This window comes from Ornithorhynchus anatinus, chromosome 2 (assembly GCF_004115215.2).
Source record: "Ornithorhynchus anatinus isolate Pmale09 chromosome 2, mOrnAna1.pri.v4, whole genome shotgun sequence".
In the NCBI taxonomy this organism is placed as follows: domain Eukaryota; kingdom Metazoa; phylum Chordata; class Mammalia; order Monotremata; family Ornithorhynchidae; genus Ornithorhynchus; species Ornithorhynchus anatinus.
This window is the reverse complement of record NC_041729.1, coordinates 10,315,236-10,321,597: the sequence shown is the minus strand read 5'-3', so window position 1 is coordinate 10,321,597 and position 6,362 is coordinate 10,315,236. Positions and strand designations below refer to the sequence as shown.

At 45.6% G+C, this 6,362-nt stretch overlaps 1 non-coding gene across 1 annotated transcript; it reads right to left on the bottom strand.

The window, feature by feature from the left end:
* Nucleotides 1–3,105: 3,105 nt before the first annotated feature.
* LOC114809889 lies at nucleotides 3,106–3,243 on the bottom strand. Its single transcript, XR_003757661.1, has one exon. It is a non-coding gene; the product is annotated as a small nucleolar RNA SNORA7 (small nucleolar RNA).
* Nucleotides 3,244–6,362: the final 3,119 nt, after the last annotated feature.

Genomic DNA, 6,362 nt, shown 5'->3' with positions numbered 1-6,362 from the left:
GATGATCCATCTGCTGTGCCATGCCAATTTTGACTTCTCCAATAATGTGTTCATCTTTTCCATGGGTGAGGCAGTTCGGGAGTGGCTAGTTTTGCATCATAATTCACGGAAATTTTTGAAAGGGAGAAGACAAATTGAGTCCATGATGGCCAGAACAATTTTGCCCAACAAGTTTCCCTTTCAGAGAAGCAGTGTGGCCTAGTGGAAAGACCACATACCTGGGAGTCAGAGGATCTGGGTTCTAATCCTCCCTCCACTACTTGTCTGACAAGTACTTTCGGCAACTAACAACTTCTCCATGCCTCAGTTCCCTCATCTGTAAGGGGAATTAAATCCTACTCCCTCTTACTTTGACTGTGAGCCCCAAGAGGAACTGTGTCCAAACTGAGTATCTTATATCTATCCCAGAGCTTATTACAGTGCTTAGCACATAGTAAGCACTTAACAAATATCATTAAAAAAATAAGCTCTCTGTGGGCAGGGAATGCGTCTGCCAACTCCATTGTATTTTACTCTCCCCAGTGCTTGTAACAGTGCTCTGCACACAGTAAACGCTCAATAAATACCATTGATTGGTTGGTTGAATATAGAGTACAGAGAAGCAGCATGGCCTAGTGGAAAGAGCATGCCTGGGAGTCAGGGGACCTGGGTTCTAATCCCAACTCTGCCACTTGTCTGCCGTGTGACCTCAGCCAAGTCACTTCACTTCACTGTGCCTCAGTTTTGTCATCTGTAAAATGGTACTTAAGACTGTGAGCCCTTTGTGGGACAGGGACTGTGCCCAACTTTATTATCTTGTATCTACCCTAGCACTTAACAAATACCACAATTATTTTTATTATTACTATTACAAATTAATAGGGCCTAATTAATAGCAAGCAGAAACATGGCTCATTTCTTTCCAGCAGTTGCCCTTGCCCCTCTTCAAACTGAATTCAAATATTCCCAGTCAAAGCAGAGCCTCAAAATGAATCTGTCCAATGGCACAGCAGCATATGAGAAAATGGAATGTTGCTGCCCTGGAGTTTACATTGCTTGGGGAAACGGCTGCATTAATCTCTGGGGTTGCTGCCATTTCGCAAACAGATGTTGGCTATCTTTCTTTTGAACATTCTACAGCTAGATTTTTAATGCAATTACAGGTGCAAATGTCTGGCTGTGGTGTGGGTTTCTCACAAATTGGTAAGTAGAAAATTCCTCTTTCCCAATTCTTCAGTTGGGTGGGAGAGGAAAGTATCTGGCTTTGATAACTTTTCCAATTCATTTTGGAATACTAAAAGAAAAGGCCTCAACACTATCTCTACTGAACTCAACTCATTCGCTCCCCTGTCCCTTTGCTGTTCACGTACCACTAACCCACAGTCCTGAGTCACCTACCTCCACTCCTATGCACAAGCCGCAGAGTGCTGCTGGCAGAAATCCAGATATCAGGCTGACTTTGTCCACCTCAAGTTCACCCTTGCCTGTTTCAATTCTGCCCTCCACTCTGCAAGGCAACATTATTTCTTCAAATTTTGACTCCCACGTCCATTGCCATCGCCAGTTGTTTCAGATGTTTAACTCCCTCCATGAATCCCCTGTCTCCCTGCCTCTTGCCCCGAATGGCCTGGCCACCTAATTTATTGATAAAATGAAACCATCAGGCGTGACCTCCCTAAAATCTCCCCTGCTCCTCCTCAGTCCCTCCTTCCCCCGGCTTTTCTTCAACTCCCACATCTTTTCCGGCAGTATCTCAGGAGATCGCCCACCTCCTCTCAAAATTCTCCCCACACCTGTGCCTCTGACCTTATACCTTGAGAAGTCAAATCACTTGTCCTTTGCCTCCTTACTGAACTCCCTGCCTCCTGTCTCACCCACAATCAGTCGATTAATAAATTGCATTTGAATGCTTACTGTGTACAGAGCACCGTACTAAGCACTTGGGAGAGTACAATATAACAGAGTTTGTAGACTCCTTCCCTACTTACTTTGAGTTACAGCCTAGAGGGAGCTTATCAAGGGAGAACTCAGGCAGAGCAGGGAAGATAAGGGAAACAGGAGGTGAGGAGAATTGTTGACCAACCTGGATGAGCACAATTTTGGGTGGGGCCAAAATCCACTTTGACTAAGATAAAGCAGCCCCGAGACCTAGGCTTTGGGGGCTGAAAATCCATTTTAAAAAGAACAAATCCAATCATTTCTAAGGCTAGTGTTTCTAGCTCTGTCCATTGCTTTACAGTTCTTTTCTTTCTTTTTTCCATCTCCAGGAGGTATGTGCTGTTCAAACAGGGGTATTCACACATCATTGATTTTTATATCCCTCATTTAAACTGACTACATCAATTTCTGCAATATAGATTTGCAGCAACTTTCCATCCCAACCCTGGCACTTGGGGGGCTTATTTTGTTTCTTATCATCATATTTAATTCCATCCCACCAGGTTTATTCCACCTTAATTCCCCTCCCCATTGCAAAGACCTCGCTTGCATCCTCAAGTAGTCTCTAAATGATATGAATGGATTTCTTTGATCAGAGATTCAAAAAGCACTGTTTTTCACCTCCTTTTCAGGACAACCTGCTCTTCCCAGGCTGTAACAGTAGTTTCCTGGGAGAATGAGTTCCTTTTTCATCGTGTTGGTCAATGAGCAGAGAACCCCCACAAAATCTACAGCTCAGGGAAGGTGATTGGCTACAGGATGGTGAGCAACTGCTCTCTGTCTCTCCTAAGAGCAGAGCTAAAGGAAATAGGCTTCAGTTGCAATAGGAGGGATATAGGTGAAAAATGATGAAGAAACATCTGAGTTCTTCCAATGAGTAGTATTAGTAATAATTGTAATAATAATAGTACTAGTAATAGTAGTACTACTAATAATAATAGTAACGATAATAATAATAATAATAATATTGCCTTGTTTTATGCCACTGAGTCATTTCCGACCCACAGCAGCACCACGGACACATCTCTCCAAAACACCCTGCTCTCCATCTGCAATCGTTCCGGTAGTGGATCCATAGTTTTCTTGGTAAAAATACAGAAGTGATTTACCACTTCCTCCTTCCATAAACTTGAGTCTCCACCCTCGACCCTCTTCCATGCCACTGCTGCTCAGCATGGGTGAGTTTTGACTTGTAGCAAATTGCCTTTCACTGGCTAGCCACTGGCCAAGCTAGGAATGGAATGGGTAGGCCTCCGCTTGACTCTCCCTCCCGTAGCTGAGACTGGTAGAGTACTGGAAACTCTCCAGGTGCGAACCTAAGAAGGGCAATAATAATTGTGGTATTCGTTAAATGCTTACTCTGTGCCAGACACTGTACTAAGCAGTAGAGGGGGAACACAACCAAATCGGGTTGGATACAGTCCATGCCCCACATCGGGCTCACAGTCTTAATCCCCATTTTATAGTTGAAGTAACTGGGGCAAAGAGAAGTAAGTGACTTCACAAGTTCGCACAACAGACAAGTGATGGAACCGGGATTTGAACCCATGAACTTCTGACTCCCTGGCCTGTATTAATTAAGTGCTTACTTCAGGCAGAGCACTGTACTAAGCCCTGGGAGAAAGTACACAGTTGGGAATTAAATACCATCCCTTTATTCATTCATTCAATAGTATTTATTGAGTGCTTACTATGTGCAGAGCACTGTACTAAACGCTTGGAATGTACAAATCGGTAACAGGTAGAGACAGTCCCTGCCCTTTGACAGGCTTACAGTCTAATCAGAGGAGACAGACAGACAAGAACAATGGGAATAAATAGAATTAAGGGGAAGAACATCTCATTAAAGCAATAGCAAATAAATAGAATCAGGGTGATGTACATCTCATTAAACAAAATAAATAGGGTAATGAAGATATATACAGTTGAGTGGACGAGTACAGTGCTGAGGGGATGGGACGGGAGAGGGGGAGGAGCAGAGGGAAAGGGAGGAGAAGAGGGTTTAGCTGTGGAGAGGTGAAGGGGGGGTTAGAGGGAGCAGAGGGAAAAGGGGAGCTCAGTCTGGGAAGGCCTCTTGGAAGAGGTGAGCTTTAAATAGGGTTTTGAAGAGGGGAAGAGAATTAGTTTGGCAGAGGTGAGGAGGGAGGGCATTCCAGGACTGCGGGAGGACGTGGCCCGGGGTCGATGGTGGGATGAGTGAGACCGAGGGACGGTGAGGATGTGGGCGCCAGAGGAGTGGAGTGTGCGGGGTGGGCAGTAGAAAGAGAGAAGGGAGAAGAGGTAGGAAGGGGCAAGGTGATGGAGAGCCTTGAAGCCTAGAGTGAGAAGTTTTTGTTTCATGTGGAGGTCGACAGGCAACCACTGGAGGTTTTTAAGTAGGGGAGTGACATGCCCAGAGCGTTTCTGCAGGAAGATGAGCCGGGCAGTGGAGTGAAGAATAGACTGGAGCGGGGAGAGAGAGGAGGATGGGAGATCAGAGGGCAGGCTGACACAGTAATCTAGCCAGGATATTATGAGAGCCTGTAGCAGTAAGGTAGCCGTTTGGGTGGAGAGGAAAGGGCGGATCTTGGCGATATTATAAAGGTGAGACCGGCAGGTTTTGGTAACGGATCAGATGTGTGGGGTGAACGAGAGGGACGAGTCAAGGATGACACCGAGATTGCGGGCCTGCGGGACGGGAAGGATGGTCGTACCATCCACGGTGATAGGGAAGTCAGGGAGAAGACCGGGTGTGGGAGGGAAGATGAGGAGCTCAGTTTTGGTCATGTTGAGTTTTAGGTGGCAGGCAGATATCCAGGTAGAGACATCCTGGAGGCAGGAGGAGATATGAGCCTGAAGGGAGGGGGAGAGGACAGGAGCAGAGATGTAGATCTGTATGTCAGCTGCATAGAGATGACAGTTGAAGCCATGAGAGCGGATGAGTTCACCGAGGGAGTGAGTGTATATGGAGAACAGAAGAGGGCCGAGAACTGACCCTTGAGGAACTCCAACAGTTAGAGGATGGGAGGGGGAGGAGGAGCCCGCAAAGGAGACCGAGAATGACCGGACAGAGAGATAAGAGGAGAACCAGGAGAGGACGGAGTCCGTGAAGCCAAGGTGAGATAAGGTGTGGAGGAGAAGGGGATGATCGACAGTGTCAAAGGCAGCTGAGAGGTCAAGGAGGATTAGAATAGAGTAGGAGCCATTGGATTTGGCAAGAAGGAGGTCACGGGTGAGAGAGCAGTCTCGGTAAAGAGGAGGGGATGGAAGCCAGATTGGAGGGGGTCCAGGAGAGAATGGGAGTTAAGGAATTCTAAACAGCGAGTGTGATCTTGGAGAGGAAGGGTAGTAGTATAAGTGGGGAGAAGTGTTTATAGGCAGACACAACAGGAGTGATAAAACATTAAAACACAAATAGCCAAAATAGATTCAAAGTCTTGTTAAGGAAGTATCCAAGAACATGAGAACAAGCCATTCACTGTGGTTATTGTTATTATCGTTATTACTATTTGCTAAGCACCTACTTTGTCCTTAGTGAATTTGAAGTCCCGTTATGGCTTTAGAGGAGTGAAGTGTGCAGGCCTGTCCCACTTGAGACTCACAATCTAAGGGAAGTTTTGAGTTCTTTTTTCACTCTCTGGTGGACTTTAGAGGAGAATTAAAAGGTTTTCAGTTATTTTGGGGCCCAAAGAATGATTTTGCTGGAATTATCCAGATAATTTTGAGGGGTGGCCTGAATTATTCAGCTGGTTGATGTGCTTCTCTGCTTGACTTGTCTCATGGCACTTATATCCACATCTTTAATTACTTTATATTAATATCTGCCCCCCACTCTAGACTGTAAGTTCCTTGTGGGCAGGGAACATGTCTACCAACTCTGTTTTGGTATTTGATAAGCACTTACTTTGTACCAAGCACTGTATTAAGTGCTGGGGGTAGACACAAATAATGAGGTTGGACACAGTCCCTGTCCCACATAGGGTTCACAATAATAATAATAATAATAATGTTGGTATTTGTTAAGCACTTACTATGTGCAGAGCACTGTTCTAAGCACTGGGGTAGATACAGGGTAAGCAGGTTGTCCCATGTGAGGCTCACAGTCTTAATCTCTATTTTACAGATGAGGTAACTGAGGCACAGAGAAGTTAAGTGACCTGCCCACAGTCACACAGCTGACAAGTGGCAGAGCCAGAATTCGAACCCATGACCTCTGACTCTCAAGCCCGTGTTCTTTCCACTGAGCCACGCTGCTAGAAGGGAGCAAAATTTAATCTCCAATTTACTCATGAGAAAACTGAGGCACAGTGACTTGCCCAAGGTCACGCAGGACTAGAACCCAGGTCCTCTGACTTCCAAGCTTGTGCTTTTTCCTTTATGCCACACTGCTCCTCAACCCGGAGGTATGGTACTCCCCGAAACACTTAGTTTGGTGCTCTGCACAAAGTAAACTCTTAATAATAATA